The sequence below is a fragment of the Anser cygnoides genome, chromosome 16 (genome assembly GCF_040182565.1).
Source record: "Anser cygnoides isolate HZ-2024a breed goose chromosome 16, Taihu_goose_T2T_genome, whole genome shotgun sequence".
Classification (NCBI taxonomy): domain Eukaryota; kingdom Metazoa; phylum Chordata; class Aves; order Anseriformes; family Anatidae; genus Anser; species Anser cygnoides.
Window position 1 is genome coordinate 7519341 of NC_089888.1, and position 18160 is coordinate 7537500.

The window sequence follows — 18160 nt, forward strand, 5'->3', positions numbered from 1 at the left end:
TACCCTGTAGCTATAGAGAGTAAATAGGCAAAATACAATAAAATATCAGTCAAGTTTGGTCTACATGAGCTATGTTTTGTAACATAACCCAGCAAACAGCAAATAAAAAAATTGTCCCTTGCCTAATGAAATTTAAACTCTAAGGAACTCTGCAAAAAATATGGTATTTTCCATTTTTAGAAGCTTCGATAGATGCTCAGATGCTTCACAGAGGAGAAATATAAAAACATCTAGACAGATAATTTAACTCCAGATTCCTCAAAGTACTTCACCCTACTCTTTTAGAGTAGAAGCCAAATTTTGTGGAAATAAGTACTTCATCTCCAGGAGCCACACGGATCTAAGAGCCTTTTCCTAGTGTGTTTACATTGCTTAAGTTCTTCATTTCCTCTGCCTGAAGCAGTGAATTGCAATGGAATTGAATGCACAGTAAAACTACCATGTACGAAAGGTTTATGCATTATGTTAAAAAGTGCTGTCTTGATAAATGGTGCCATTAGCATCTGGAATTCACTGCATTTGTCGGGTTAGGCCATTCTGAAAACAGTCCTTAAAAGTGTAACAAATTTGCTCAAATGCTAATGAGCTGAACCGCCACACTGATCTGTTGAATGGAGCCAAATATATTTAAAAGTTTAAAGCATTTGTATATTACTATTAGCCACACTTAGTGTTCTAAGTATATATCAGTTTTCCGGGGCGGGGGGGTGGGAGGGGGAAGATTGTATATACTTACAGTTTAGCACTCCTGAAAATATGTACTAACTGGTCATTAGAAAAAATTATTTTTCATGCTCTAAATTTCATGTCCATAGGATTGAGTACAGAAATCTTCAAAGGATCAACTCTTTTAACCAGAAATTTTTCACCTGTTGTGTCATTCTACGTTCTCAGTCCTTACAAACAACTGGTACATGTCCCATGCACTGAAAAGGACCTTTTTGTTTGTGTGTAGTAACAGCAATTTCTCCTTTTTGGTACACATGTAAGGAAGTAGGAGTGTAAAGGCAAGCAGTGAAATTTAGCCCTGCCTATTCATGTTTGGAAAGAAGAGAGAGGGAAGTGACCTCTCTGGGCAATACTTACTTTCTTGAAAGTTCTAGTTTCCTAACATCCTTCCAAACAAATGAATAGTAGCCAGCAGCGGATAGCTTGGTAGCTAACCACTTTAAAGACATCAAGAAAACCTCACCTGAAATGTGTTTAGTTTTTTAAAAAGTCAACAGAAAAATGTTTTTGCTAGAATACAGAAGAAGCCAGAAATTTGAAAGCATACGGTCTAAATTGAGCCCATGGTCTGGCTTTACTCTTGAAGTCAAACCCAAGTGATTGGAGCCGAATTATATATTGTATGACAAAGATGTTTAATGAAATGATATACACAGTGACGGTAGACCACCAGGAACCAATGTCGGAATATTTTCATTGGCTACTACTCTTCCTTGGCCCATCCTTATTCACGGACATAGAGCTGAGCCAGAGTCAGGAATTCGGCAATAGTCTGACTCTACTTACATTGGCTTTCTACCACGAGTGGTCAGCCACAAAATTTCCACCCAAGTAGGTCCTTGAGGTCTAGGACAGTCAAAGTATGCGAGACTTCCCCTTTCATAGACTGCTTCTGATGCACTCAAACAACGACATGGTATTACTCTGAGAAATAAAATCCACCCTCCCAATAGCATGCGGGCTATTCAGTTAACAAAAGTGAGATCTTTAATCAGCATTTTACAGAAGTGGGTGTTGGACTATGTGAAGTTTTTCATGCAGAGCTCGGTCACCAAAGAAAATGACATTCCAGGTCCTAATTATTCGCAGATGAGAAGATTTGCAAATATTTCAACTGGGAAAAACAAAACAAAACAAAACCCAAAACCAACCAACCAAACAACAACAACAAAAAAAACAGGCTAACTAACCAAACAAAAAACATACACAAAACAAAACAAAATACCCCACAAAAAACAATACATTAAAAAAATGGAGTTGTATGAAGTCAAAACTTTTTTTTCTTTCTATTTTTAAATTAATTCCCTTTAAACATTTCATCTGGAAGTGAAATTTCACTCTGAAAGGTGATAAATTAACAACAACAACAACAAAACTTTAAAAATTATAATGAAGCCTGGAAAACAAATAAAAATAAAACAAAAGCAAACAAACACATGAACAAAACCAGAGTATTTTATTTTCTTGTTTGTCCACCAAGTTAAAAAAAAAATCAATTAATCCCTCAGACCTTCCTGGAAGCACTATACACTACACAGAGAGCCTTATTTTTTTCAGGAATAAATTTACTTTACAGAGCAGCACAATGATATAGTGCAGAACTCCAAACATAAATGGAATACTTCGGGCAGAGCTTCCACCACTAGGAGTAAATTCAAGAAAAATATTGACCGACTCTCACTGTTTTCTTTTCTCTACAGTATGTAATAATTCTAGCAGGATGCACAACAAAGCACTTGCGTTCTCCTGCACTATTGTCAGAAGAATTTGCTGAATGCATCTGAGAGTTGACATGGCATGTGAATCTCTCACGCCTTGTTTGCAGAGATTCAAACTTTCAGCATCTGAGCGTCCTGTGTCCTCTGCTTATTCTCTGCAGTCTGTCTGTTACCCATGGCATTTTGCATCTACTGTTTTTTAGATATACTTAAAATAACATGCCAAATGAAATGAACACACTGTTAAATGAATGCCCTAGAAGTTTTATATATTTAACAGTTTTAACCCCACTAACCAGTTTAATGTTTAATTATATAAAGCTGTGTGGTCCCCAACTGGTTTGAACCTTCAACACTAGTCAAAACAAGTTAAATCCAGCAAAGCAGAAAATACAGTTGTGAGCAAGCAATATGTTGGTTAAATTGTTTGAGATGTCTTGCAATTTGTTAACCTTGAATGGTTTCATTTTGAGCAATATTTTCATCCTGTCCTTATCTGGGCCTTTCTGGCTTTTGCAACCCTGCAGGTTAAATTCTGTAACTGAATCAAGGACAGATATTAAATACTAAAATGTCTGTTTTCGTTCCCCCAAATTAAATTCTTAAAGCAAATAAATAACTTAAATTCCACCCACAATTAATTCCATTCATGTTCTCCTGAAAGTTACAGGCATGAAGAGGCTGGCCAGGTTTTGAAATCTGACCCTTCATTTTTATGCCAAAGTGGCTGCAAATGTGACAATTTGGGAGATCTTCTTTATCTTTTCTTTTCTTGTCATGTCATGTCCTGACTCTACAAGCGAGCCTAGAAATTCCCTTAGAAAAAAGATATTGGGACACTATAAATACCAGACTATGTGGTCCAGCTCTATTTTCAGGCCATGCAGTCTTCCAACTCTGCAGCATCAAGCTCTCGGCCTTTTGACTGGTGACAACAAAAGAGTTTGCTTTATCTGCACATTTGAGAGTAAACTTGTGGCCCTGGACCACATGAGAAGATGGACACTAGAAGAAAATGGCTCAAGAATAAATTATTTGCCTTGTCTTCCTCTCAGAATTCACATATAAAAAGAGGCTCAGGCAGTGCAACGCTGGGAAAAATTAAGATTTTCCCAGACTTAACCATTTTCCTTTTCAAAAAGATTTATAACACACATGAATCTCAGATGTCACATCTTATTGTGCATAATTATACTGATGTCTAGACTAAACATTATATATATACCCACACATACATATAATTATATATCCTTATGACTATGTATTACTGTTCTTCTATAATACCTATTCCATGGCAGCGTTTGTAACAGTATTTTATATCTTAATGATTCATAAAACCTATATACCATGGGAAATGATTTTATCCAACAAGCAAGTCAGCACTAGACCTGACACCAAAGTCTTAATGAGGTCTTAATTCACCTATGGTATAATCAGCTATGGGATAAACATCATATCCTGCATACTATAATCACTTAATACATCTCTCTTATCTATCTGAAGATACAAATGAAATGTAAGTACGTAAGTATATATGTCTGGTCATCCCACCCATTAAGATGAAGGGATACATTCTGTAATCACCAGAGCAGTTAATTACATTCATAATACACTTCTACCCATTCCAAAAAGTTTTGTAGGTAGGGTAAAGCATTTTTAGAGCACATTGTTGGGTAAAGATAAAACAAAAATCAGAGACTGCTACTCCTGTTCATTGGTTTGTAATGAGGATATATGCTCACCTTGGCAACCTCACACATGTGGTTCCTCTCTCAAGTTCTCATTAGCTTGTAGAGCACATTACCAGACAAGCTAGATAGATTCTTGACCTACTTAATTTCAATTGTGAAAACTTGCTCAGTTTTTTACGTGATTTTTCCAGGCATAGTTGCAAGTGACCTTACAATGTGCTATATATTTCAGGCAAATATTTGTATGCAGAAGCAGTGAAGTTGAGGTGTACTCTTGGTTTCTACTGGGAATAGAGAAAACATTATACAAAAGATGAAACTGCAAGGCCTGAAACACTTAGGCATTTTACTTGGAGTTTTTGTTTGAAAAAAAAAATCCATAGTAATGTGCAAATGGATTCCTCACATGTTTTATAGTGCATCCACATTTATCCACCTGTTTTCCCTGACAGATTAGCCAGGCCAATAGCTTCACAGAATCCAGTCTTCTCCAAGGTAGAAGATTCCATTATGATTTTTTATTTCTGGTTTCTTACTCTTTATACTTAGCAGAACCCTGGGAAGGCAGACGAATGCCCATCAAAGTACCCTTGGGTTGATTAATGAGTGAATTAGATGGGTTTGTTAGCTGGGGGGAAGCCAGCTGTGGTTTGAGGATCTCTTGGACAATTCTGTGGGTTGTATCTGTAGGACATAGCAAAGACAGAAAAAGCATGGCTAGGAGACAGGAAGGAAGGAGGAAAGGATCTTCTTTGATAGAGTATGGGGGATCTCCTCAAGAAACACAGAGAAAATGCGGTAGCTCATGAAGAAATATAATGCAGTCTGACATCCAAAATATTAAATAAAAAAAAGTGTAAGTCAATTTAGTGCTAGGAAAAATGACAAACAGGCTCTTGCTACAGCTGGCCACGTCAGAGGTTAGCATGAAGGACATGAAACTGTTGGAGAGTGTCCAGAGGAGGGCGACGAAGACGGTGAAGGGCCTAGAGGGGAAGACATGCGAGGAGTGGCTGAGGTCACTGGGCCTGTTCAGCCTGGAGAAGAGGAGGCTGAGGGGGGACCTCATCACAGTCTACAACTTCCTCGCAAGGGGGCGTGGAGAGGCAGGTGACCTATTCTCAATTATCACCAGTGATAGGACCCGCAGGAATGTTGTTAAGCTGAGGCAGGGAAAGTTTAGGCTGGACATAGGAAGAGGTTCTTCACTGAGAGGGTGGTCGCACACTGGAACAGGCTCCCCAGTGAAGTAGTCACTGCACCAAGCCTGTCTGAATTTAAGAAGCGATAGGACTGTGCACTTAGTCACACAGTCTAAACTTTTGGGCAGACCTGTGAGGTGCCAGGAGTTGGACTGGATGATCCTTACGGGTCCCTTCCAACTCGGGATATCCTATGATTCTATGATTCTTCCCCAAGCGGCCCTGCCCGTAGGCCACAGCACGGCCCTACAACACTCTTCTGCAGAGCTTCCTTTGAAGTAAGCGTTGGAGAACTGAGAACTAATCCACAAGAGCACCGCAGCAGTCACACTGACAGCCTGTTTCACTTGTTAAATAATAATCAGCTCTCAAAATCAGCTCAGAAATTATAAAATAAAGTTACAAAAATAGCATGCAGACCATATGTTAGTTTTCATTTCAAAGTTTATCCTTGCTCTAAAGAAGGTTAAATCATATTCATTTCTCTGAAAACAGTCAAGATATAGGAATTTAAAATACCATGAAAGTGTTATCTATAGAGTGCACTCTGGAGTACCAAGAAAGAAATCACATATGCATGGGATTACAGAATACACTTCAAGTCAGCACAGAAGCACATACAGTAACTAAGAAACAAACATGTTTTTTCTGACTCAGAAAATTGAGTTTAATTTAGTCTCTGTCTAGTCTGCTAGTAGTCATGAACAGATACAAAGAAATGAGATCAATGGTGCGCTGAACTACCAGGTATGTAAATTACACCCTGCAAAAAAATAAAAAGAGCTAACCCCAGGGCTGCTGCCAAGAAAGCCAGCCCAAGTCCCTGCTCTAACACAACCTCGGTCAGTGCGGACACGGCCCCTCTCTGGGTGTCTGGTCCCTGTGATCAAAACGTCGGCTGCAGCCTGCAGGGACATATGATGAAGCACTGCAGCATTCTTAGAGTAAGAGAAAACAAACAAACAAACAAACCAGTCCCACACCTCTGAAAACTCTCAAAAAGTTGGAAAGCCTGTGAATTCATGCTCAGTGTGAAGTAGCTCAGGGGCTCGGAGACCAGACAATGCCTCTCCTCCTGCACAGCAAGAGAAACACACCAGGTAGATCCCAAGAGCAACAGTGGGATATGGATAAGTACTTTTTTTCCACCTCAAAAAAAACGTTACAGCCCACAAAGTAGAAAAGACTGCTATTAAGACTTCAAACACTCTCCCAAATTGTAATCAACTAACATATTTGCCACAGAGACATTTGTGATCACAGTTGGGGTGGGTCCACAGGGCAATGTCTTAATTAAATTGGCAACCAAGATATATCATGTGGCCAAAACCCTAAAACTAGATGTCCTTATGAAGATTCAGAAGGATCCAAGGTCTCAAAGCAGTAATACCACTTCTCTTCATACCACAACAACCTTATTAAAAAGAACAAAAAATATCAGTTCTGTTTTCTTCTTATCTGTGAATATTTTGTCTCTGGGAGATATCAGTACTGCCATACCAAAACACACATAGCTAAAAAGCACATCAAGAAGTTGACCTGCTCTGAGGCTTCAAGGGTATTTTATTATCTCTCTAGCTGTAAAAGATACTTAGAGCTGATCATTCAAAGAAAAGTTCAGATAAAATGTGGAAAGAAACGTATAGATGATACACTGGTGTCATCTGATTTTCTTGGGGCAAGAGATGTCATTTCCTGAATGTATCAACTTTGCAGTTGGCCAGTGTCAGGCTCATTTGATGAGTTCAAGCACAGAACTTCTTGTTCATGCAGTTCTCATACTTGCCACATATTTTACCATCATGTTTCTTGCACGTGCAGCCAGTCTTGACAGATATAATCTCCAGACCTACAATGGCTGCATATATTGTGCGTATTTTGGAAGGTATGGAAGGAATCTGAAGACATTGCAGCATCTGTTAGTTACATATGCAAAAAGGAAACTTAAGAATTACCATATGGGGTTTTGGAGGACTGAAGTTCAAATTTTGATGGTCAATACACAAGCATACCTCTCTGTAACTTCTAAAGTTTACTAAGTCAGAAAGACTTTTAAGTTGTTCTCCCTTTTGGCTTAAAAGAAAAAACCAAAGTTATATAGTGTTGCAAACAATAACAAAAGGTGTTTGTTATACCATAGGTTTGAGTAACTAGCATTACAATTACGCGGGATGTTTCGGGTTAGTTAGGTGAGAAAAATCTGATGTAAAATTAAATCTTTAGGTTGTATTCTAAGCAGAATTGGGTCACCAAAGATACATACCTAGGTTTCTGAAAAATGCTGCACTAGTGCACCAGTGGCTAAAAAGTCTGTAGCGATACTGGTATCCTCTATTTCTAGGCACTCAGCAGGAGACAGTTGTACAAGATGTGCTGATCAGAAATTCCTGTATAACCACTGAGTTCTCCTTTTGAATGGCTATAACTGGGAACTGAAAAATAGGACATGCCAATTCTTTTTGTTTGTTTGTTTGCTTGCTTGGTTTTGTTTTGCTTTTGTAATGCTTGCATTATGGCTCTCTTTAAATGATAACTGTATGGAACATAAGTGCCAAAGCAGCCTACCAATGAGTATGCTGCTCAAGAGTAGCTGCTGAGAAATGTTTGGCCAAATATTATGGGACAAATGTGCAAAGATGTCAAATTTGCAATTGCTCATGCAAAACACGCACACATCCCAAGCGTACACGGAGAAGATTGATAACTGTCCACGAGTACACCTGGCCAGCCATTTGCCCATGCAATTCTCCTGGTTTTAGTGTGCACAGCTGAGGCGGTGGCACATAAATCAGGCATGTAACTGGGCAGAGACTGTGTGTGAAATCATGACCATTTTTCACCGTAGCCAATTCTACTTATTTTATCACCAGTCTCGGGATAGTTAGTACTTGTCTTAAAAGCTCGTTTCCTCCAGTTCTATATTATGCGAGGATCTCATATTTCATTAAAAAAAAACAACAAAAACAATAAAAAGAAAGTATGCAGCTCTTATGGTCACAGGCAAAAGCTTAAAATCAAGAACACGGAGATCCTAAAAGTAGAAAGCAAACTGTAAGAATCCAATATGTGCTATTAAAAAAAAAAAATTCTTAAGCCACTCATGATTTTTAAGACTATACTTAAGATTTCTTAGCATATGGCATTGGGAAAGCTGCTATTTTCAAATGCATAATGTTTTATGAACACGTAAGCAGACAAAGCACTGTAGATACATCAAAACACAGGCGAGGAAAGGTCCTTATGCTACAGCAAATTTATTTCTCCTTCCATCACACATCCAGCCATGTAGTAGACTTTCAACCAGTACGATACACAATCATATCTCCTTTTCTTCTCTGTTTTCCTTTCCTCCCAGTACAAGCACACCGCAAACCACAGACAGCAGACACCCCACAGTGCTCCAGAGCAAACTTTAGACCCTTGACATGACAGCCCGAAAGCATCAGCACTGCAGCATGCGGGGTAAAGGCCCAGAGTGTTCCCAGCACCTCAGGCTCCTGGAAGCAGGCAGACGCCAGGTGAAACACACCAAGGCGATCCATGTACACATGCAGATTTTTATCTTATGTATATAAAACAAATAGCTATTTTCTGGAAGGAAATTTTCTTTCTTCATTCATAACTAATATAAATATATTAACACTGAAAGCTCTTTCCCACCTCCCTGTCTCATTTTGTTTTTCTTTCTTTTTTCAAGTGTAGGGTGAGTCACAACGTTGATCAGATTACCTGGTAAACAGGTCTCAAACTTCCCACAAGCTAATGCATAGAAAAGTTTGAATCAAAATGGAGACAAAAACACAAAAGCCTCTTGAGACTAGGCTGATTAAAGTTCAGGGGATTTTTGTGCTAGAATGTCATTTCCTTCTGTTATCATAAATAAGGTGTTAAAGCATTGCTAATCACAATGCTTAATGCATGCAGGGACGAATCACCGAGGCCAACCTCTTTATTTTTCTTTCTTTTTTTTTTTTTTAATGCTTTTGTGTCAGTACTTGTGAAGGCTCAGGGAGTAGCCACGACAGTAACTGAAGGTCCCTAACTGATAGTACAACCAGCTGCTGATTCAATAATAACAACCAGAGGAACTATGGGCCCAATTTGCTAACAGCTGGCACCATGCCCACCAGTGCAGTGTCGAATTCAGGAGGCAAAGAAAGGATGCTGAGTTGGTCCCACAAAGACATGCTGACGCAATTCATATCCAACTCTGCAGTCAGCCTAAGTACGATACCGCTCCTTCAGAGAAAACTAGTTCAGGCTATTTCAGCCCTTTCTTCTCATTAAATACCCAAATCCAAAAGCAAGTTGAAATAGCACACTGGCGAACCTCAGGAAAATGGACTGACCACAGAAACATCAGTTACAAACACACAGAACAATTTGTTTCTAGCAGGCAAAGGTGAACCTAGGCTAATATTACATATTTATACACACCATGAAGAAGGCAGTTAAAAAAGGGAATTAAATGTTCTGAAATGTTGACAGGAAAAAGTCCAATCTCCAGTCTTCATTAGAATTGTTTCATATTTATATAAATGTTCAGAGCCTGTGCCATTCCTTATCAAATGAGTCTCTCTCTTTAAATCATTTAAATTGTTACAAATTCAAGTTAAGAATCAAAAATGTTTCTTAAAAATCCATTCCTTTGATGTATTGTGAATTACTACTTAGAGCAAAAAAGAGAAACAAACCTAGATCTGTTTGCTGCCTAATTTACTGCTGGTAATAGTTCAGATCTGATCAGTGGAAATAGAATACTGAAGTACTTACATACACACACATACATGTATATATGTATGTATATGTATGTATGTATACATTCAACATCTTACTTGCATCCAATCTGGTGATTCAGAGCATACTGCTAACAAACACAGCTCCATGATCGTGACTCATCTCAGCTATATCTTGAGTGTTATACTGCAGTGAGGGAAGGAGAGAGGTGAAGGATGGCTTAGCAGTGGGAGCATGCTGCTACGGACAGGACGCACAGCAAAAGCAGGAGCATCATCAGCTCTGTAGCCAGGAAAACTGCTTCATCCCACATTAGTTGCCTCTGCATTAAACAAATACAGACACACATGCGCATATACATATAGGCATTTTATGTATATGCATGTGTATGTATATATATGGTAGAAAATACATACAACTTACAAGGCTAGTATTTTCTTAACAACAAGTCCTCTCTCAAAGCCTCACACACTCCCATACCCAGGTGTAGTATGGGAACAGAAACGGGAGTCCAGACTTTGCCCCTTCCTCATCTTAACATAAGCCATTTGCAGCCAGAAGCACAAGGGTAGAGGCGTGAGTGTCTCCACCAGACCTGGATTCCTTGCACTGGTAAGGCTCTGCCATCCTCCTTGTGTGTCCCTACACTCTGTGCCAGCCACCGCTATGTAACCTTCCAAGTGCACTCCGAAATCAGGTAATTCGGCTAGAGAGAAAGACTTCTAGGAGGTACCCAGGCAGAAAAGGACAATGACTATTTTAAAGAGACCCACAGCCCAAACACAAGAGGAATGTGGGTTCTTCTCAGGATGACTTTGAAATGTTGGCCTCAGTACTTCTTCCTACTTTGCAGAACACTTCCTTCCAGAAGCACCTACCTTAACACAGCAGCACTCACTGTCACAGGAACCAAATCACAAACCGGGTGTTACTCAGAGATCTTATCCCCTTTGGTACTCAAAGCATCATAGCGGAAGATCCTACCGCTCCCCAAAACCTAGCACACATACCAGAGCTAGAACCAAATGTCTTGTCTAAGTGTTTCATTGCATACCTGCCAGATGTGCCAACGTATAGTTAAAAACATATGTAAGCCAAGCCAAGCCAGAAACGAACACTAACAGACTCATTGAGTCTTCTTATCTGGTCAACACATTGGTAAGTGCTGTGCAGCACTGCACGGCTCCTCGCAGGTACAGCCACCTATAGTTGCTCTCACTCCTGTCAGGGACTGGTGTGCCAAGGCTACCAGTTGGTGCCTGAAGGAAGCAACGCTTTTATTGCCTAATACTGGCATGCTAGGAGACATCCAGAGCACTTCTGTCACCCTGTGCAATCTAGGGCAGTAGTATTGGATCCTTAACTGGCCATAACCGCGTGTTGCCAAAGCAAGACAGAACATAGCAGCATTTAGCTGTGTGTGCCTTTTCAATACCAAGCCATAGAGAAAGCTGAAGCTTTCAGTTTCCACTTTTGAGCATTGCCAATGCCCAAAAGTGCCAGCATCAAGTTAGACTGAATTTTCTATACCTAAAACCTATTAAAAAATGAATAAGGACCAAATACATTGCTTGGGGAAATCTGTTAAAGCCTGCATTAGAGGTTTCAAAGCATTTACTGCTGCTTGGTTATCTGAGATGTTTCAGTCTGATGACTAGTAATGATTTTACCATAAAACCAGCAACTCCAAAAACAACATGGTCCAGGACATTTCTAAGATATCACACTGCCACTACGAGCAACGGAGGCAGAGCCTGTCTTTTCAGGAAAGACATAATTAGAAAATCTTTGCATTCTTCCTTCCCGCCACCATTCAGTTAGCATTTATTCTAAATGCAGATTAACAATAAGACCCATTTTCCTCCAGAACTAGGCTCAGGCTTGAGGAATGTTCCTCCTCCTACCCTAACCACTTAAGCATTTGAAAGCTTACAAGTAAATTGCTGGACATGAGACCCCTGATTGCTATGCCTACACGATTGGTGATTGATAGGTTTAATGAATTACTAAGTTTTCCTTCCTATTTCTGGCATTAGTCAAGACTTCATGTCCAAAGATTATTCCACCAGACATGTTCTGCGGATGTGATGGGATTAGCCAAATTTCAAAGCTTATTTTTGACCTCCAGCAGAAAATTGAGCACATACGCTATTGAGGCCAACTGGGACTATAGAACATCAAGTTGATTCATCAAATTAGCTCAAACATAATTGTACTGCATGACTGGCTATGGAAGTTGTCAGCTATAAACCTGTCAAAAAGCCATCAGCTTTAATGTTAAATAGAGACACAAAGTAATGTTGTTCAGAATTTGACATTTGTTGGACTTACGCCTGCTAAAGGATGCTATCTGCTTTGTTTCCTCTTAGAAACACTTGTAGTCTGAAATATCGTCTTGATAGATTGCTGTAGACAAAGGTAGAAACTCTGGTTGCTAGAAATACCAGCTATAACAAAGTAGATGGATCTGTACTGCCTCTATCTAGCAATGTTAACTAATACCAAAATAACTGCAGAACACAAAGACTCAGAAATCTTTCCAGCAGTTGCAATGAACAAATATAGCATATTTTACTGTTTATTGCAATTGACTTTATTTTTTTCAAAGTACAAAACAAATGTATAATTTTGTTTTTATTTTCAAAACAAAAGATCGATGAGTTTGGTATGGAATATGTTGAGATAGTTCCAGCTGACTTATAACTGCATGCAGATAGCACATCTGCAATGAGAGAGCCGAGCACTAACTTAAACACCTAGCTGCTTCACGTATTATCACACACTATAGCATGGGATAACAGAGAAGCACTCTTAACATAAAAATGGTGAGTCAAATGTTAAGGGTCTTACAACCCCATCCCCCCTTAAAATCAAAAACATGCAGAGCCTAAGCTTACACTCTGCACTCAATCTGTCCCTTGTGCTTATGAGTATTACAAAGGTGGGCTGGGTAAATTAAAGCTTTAATTCCGCATTTGTTTAGCTGGCATGCATCTAAGTCCAGAGTTTTAACATGATTACATCTTTTTGGCTTCCCAGTTTCCTGTTTTTTAAAAGTGATGCATGTATTCCTCTTACAATTTATGGGTGATTGACTAGACAAGAGCGATATGGTCCCCAATGTGTCAATGCATGTTACTATGAATCCTTAGCCCACTGCATATTGACACGAGAGTCTGTAAATGAGGCGCTCCTGCAAAGTCATTATGATCTCAGATGTCAGCCCATGGTGAGAGCTCCCACACATGCGCTGCCGACAGTGTCGCGCTATGGCTCAGGAGGAGCATGCTGGTCGTGCCCCGTGAGTAGCTAGGAAGCACCCACAAGCCATCACACCCTGGGGATGCCCCACGGGCACCACCATTTTCATTGCCGCTCCTTGTACCCTGCCTAAGTCCTCCAGCAACATACACCTAGGGGAAGTCCTGGGAAAGACAGTCACAAACAATGATGTGTCGAGGCTGGAAACTGCACAAGGTGTAAGCTGCAGATTTAGCATAAAGAATTTTTCATTTGCTTTCACAAAAACACAACAGGGCAGGATAAAATAGGAATGTAAAAAAAAAAAAAAAGTGTTGAGGGACTTATCATAGGGGAATTGTAGAGAGAAGGTGTCAGGCCAACACTTCAGTGTAAAGGAAGTAGCAAGAGGAAGTAGCAAGAGGCAATTCAGGCTTCTGATGACCAGATACCAAGTGCCTGCACTGTTATCTTGTGAGTCCTCTTGCATGAGGGACAAGCAGTAGCTGTTCTATCCCAGGAGACATCAGCAAACAGCTTGTGCTTCTTAGATGTTCCATTTTACCCCCATCGGAGCTATTATTCCACACAATATTTGTTTGGGGGATTTTTATTTTATTTTTTTTAACTTCAGAACCCACAGAAATGGAATCCTAGGCCTGGTCCCTTTTCAAGGCAAATGCCTGGCATATCTGGGATTTCCAACCCAAACTGGAACGTGGCGCAACAACAACACCGCTTCCTAAGTGCATGCAAGGTGAGCGTTCATCCCCACAACGTGCTGGCAAACAGCAGCAGCTCCTGCTGCCAGCTGGGATCCGCGGAGCCTGCCGTCCTCAGCCCTTCCCCACGTACTGCAGCGAGATTGAAATCCCCAAGCCCTCACTCAGGAGTAGTGTCAAAAACAGAATTCTGAAGCCAGAGGGTGATTTTTCCCAGTTCTGCAGCTTCAGTGTATCTTTAAACCAAATCTGCTTTCTCATATGCCAATTTTTAGCCTGGAGCCAGGTATTAGAGCTGAGTGATAAATCCCTGAAAGGGTGATCACAATAGAAATTCTGACAGACACTTAACACGAGTGGTACAAACTCAGGGAGCTCAGGATATATACTTTTTTTCTGATTACGCATTGGCTATGAGTTTGTACAGACAACTTAAGCACAAAATGTATGTAAGACACTGCAAAAGCTGCAAATCTGGGACTTATTTGTGACCTTTGGAAAGTGACTTTCTCTCTGTAATTTTTTTTCCAAAGGCTTCATAATCACTAAATACAGCTTCTACAATTGCATATTGTTTTTAAATTGAGCAAAAAAAATGGCATTTGAACAATGACAACTTGATAACTAGAACATTTCCCCCTCCCAAACCTTCGGCTAAGCTATAATACAGCAAGTGGGACTTGAACTATGATGGGTTTCAGTATTAACGTTCATAAGATTTGTCACTGTCACATCTTGCTAACACTCAGAGCATCTCATTTTCTAAATATAATGTATCACTGTTTAGTGGCTAAAAATGTAAATTACAAAAAATGTAATCATGTTCAAGAAACTGAAAAAAAAAAAAATATGATCCCTGAACCCCTCAGCACGCACATGACTTAATGTGGAGCTTACCAATTAAGCATAACAAGACTGCAAGGCAAACCTATGGGACAGCAGCATCAATCGCCCAGAACACACATTCCCTGTTCTGCACAAATCCCCCAGATTTCCAAAAGCATCTTTGCCTTAGATTCAAGAGATAAAATATGTGAACCTGTCCAAAGGAGTAAGAAACAATTATAAACTTAGATCTGATTTCTGATGCTTAATGTTTCATTTCTACTTTTTTTTTCTCTTTTTTTTTTTCCCCCCTACTAATAAGAATTCTGGTAGCAAAGAAACAACAGAAAATATTCAGAATTTAAAACCATCCTCTGTTAAACGTCAAGCTGAGATGTTCTTTAAAAACACCATATAAGAATTCTTCCTAGTATAAAAAGCAGTTTCTTTGCTAAGCGCATTCTTGGGGTGTCTCCCTTCTTTAAATCTAAACTATAGAGGGCTCATTTGTTTAGCTAAGCAAATATAATGGCCAGTTGCTTTCAGAAATAGCTTTCCATGTCCTCTGCTCCCCACAACGGGGTGTTCCCATCCCATCCTTTTCTTTGTGTTCGTATTCATCTGACCTGATGGTAAACAGGTTCAGTGAGTTAAACTGAATTTACTTTTGTTGCAGGTCTACTTTTTAGCCATTTTAATTCTGAATTGGCTTGTTGCTGATGAAACTGTAAGTGTTGTTGCCAAAGAGGAAGAGGGGAGGATTCATGCGCAGGATGGCTCAGGTTGAACAGTTCTCACAGGCAGCAAATTTCCTGCAACCAGCTGTATTGTCAAATTATGCTCTAAGACACCTAGAACTAGGTACAGACAGAAAAAAAAAACACCTAGCTGTCTCTCAGGAGAATGCAGGTTACACGTTGCCACAAAAGATGAGAGAGTCTGACTTACAGGTAACTGGGTTATAACATCATTAGTGTAGGGCAGCCCAGCAGGAGCTCATCTGTGTGAACAACTGGAAGTGGCTATTCTGTTGAGAGCTTTAAAACGCATGGAAAAAAACAATTGCAGAAATACCAAATATTTATTAATGAGGGAAAAGAGAAACAGGATGAAATTATGTTAAGGTCTCTTTTATGCTATTCTATTAAGGGTGTGTAAGTGCAAAGTCAGAGCAATGCAAGGTTACCTTAATGTACACAAGAAACAAATCTGTCAATCTGCCACAGGAACTTGATTACCGTGAAACAACTGAGCCTATCAATACTATATAACTTCTGAATTAACTTCTGACCAACTAAAAACCACTTTAAAACATTGGATTTGTTGGTTGATAACTGGTTTGCTATTAAAACATCTCAAGTTCACCTGCAAATCTTACCTGTCCTAACTAAACTGCTTTGTAGGTGTGTTAATGGAAGTTATTGCTGTTATAAATTATCTCCAGACATTGACAAAAGAAGTAATACAAGACATATTTTTAAAAAGCACTGGCCGATGCATGGCTGAGTGATTGAGTTGGAAAATGAACCATTCCTTGGGGTTAGCAAATGATTTTTCATCAGCTAGCAGGCTATTAAGCACACCTAGATAATAAACGGATGATTTTAGCAGTAATTCTACTAGCTTCTCATATTTTCCATTTTAAATTCCATGTTACTTTTAAAGGATTCACACATTACATTGATTTACACCAGAGAAAAGAGAGCCAATGATGTCCTTCAATGTCGGAGACAGTGCATTATTATTTATCATTAATTTTTTTCTTTTTTTTCCCCCCCACCTTATGAAACATTTGAAAAATGCCTGCCTGGCTAGCTCAGAAGTGAGTAGTGTGATCCTCACACAGGGCACACCCTTGTAATGAGGTGCAGTCTCCTGAGGATGTGGGTTTTGCTGCTTTCTGACTATTTAAAGCTTGATCTTCGGATGGTCATCCTTGCAAATCCCCCTGTCTTCCACAGGAGCTCATAGCTCAATCATGTGAACTTAAGTTTCTGGTAGAAACTAGGGAATAAAATCTTTACACTAATGAGATTATTTGCATGAAATGTTATTTCAGTTAGACAGCCTAGGGAAGGAGTCTGTTCACACTTGATTTTCCACATTTGTTATTAGATTTCCTGCCCAAAAGGACAATTTTAGGAAATGACTGCAAAGATAAAGTATTGGAACTGATGGTCAGTTCCAATGGAAGAGAAACTCATTTTTAACATGAAAGAAACTGGGGCAACAGAAACAGATTAAAAAGTGGCGGAACAGCAGTCCATTTCTTCATCATCTTCCAATGTAGCTACTTGCTAGCACCATTGCAACCTCTGAAAAACAGTCTTTTTTTTTCACTATGGAAGAGAGACTCACAGGTTCTGATTCTTTCTGGAAATGCCAACTACTATAGAAAATATGTCTGTTCCTGCCTGCTTATGTGTGTGCTCTTCTCATTCTGGGTAGCCATAGCCTACTGCTCCCTGCACAATTGCTTTTGTAGCATCACTCGGAGAATACTGAAAAGGTTATTTAAAGCAAATTTGTTAAATTGGGTTCATGTGAGTTCAGCCTTCGGGGCAAAAACAGTACTTTCATACTCATACAGGAAGACAAACTTTTAAAAGAAAACAAAAAGCACAAATATTCACTGAGTCTGGAGTTTCATTACAAAGTGAGAAGTCAATTTATGGTTTATAGCTTTGTACCAAAAGCAGATGAAACTTGGAAATTTCAGAAGAGTTTTGCCTTGCAGTTTTGGATTTATTCAAACTTTAAATTCAAAATGAAACTGGGAGATGTGAACTTAAGTGGCTGATGCTGCAGAAAATGTTGTGATCTATGTATATATCTATTGCAATTTACTTTCACAAGATTGCATACTTTCCTAGTAATTACAGACCCCTCCTGCATAAGCAATAATTTTCCATTTGAACTTGTAGAGCACAGCCTGTTCCTCTCCTTCTTCAGAACAGTGCCGAACACAAATGTGCAGATTTATCACACCTTTTTCCACATTAGCCCTCCAGCTGATGAACCACTATAAAGCAAATAACTCATAAACTCTTTCATATGTTCCAACATTTTGAAGTTCAAAATCGAAAATTTCTTTCCAACAAAAGGCTTTTCTCACATTTTCTTGTCAGGTACTCTGTCCAGTTTGAATATGAAAACCCATTTTTCAAAAGAATAGCAAAATTCATAGCTCCGGAAAAAAAACACAGAACAAAACAAAACAAAAACTACACTACACAAGATCCCACAAGATCCCATGGTCCTTTATGCATAAGCAATACTTCATGTTAGTTTCTCCC

The 18160-nt window shown here is 39.3% G+C and overlaps 1 protein-coding gene across 5 annotated transcripts in view; it reads right to left on the reverse strand.

Annotated features, from left to right (window-relative positions):
* Positions 1-18160, reverse strand: part of TSHZ2 (teashirt zinc finger homeobox 2) — a 230221-nt gene that overhangs the window by 190334 nt on the left and 21727 nt on the right. The window lies entirely within an intron of this gene.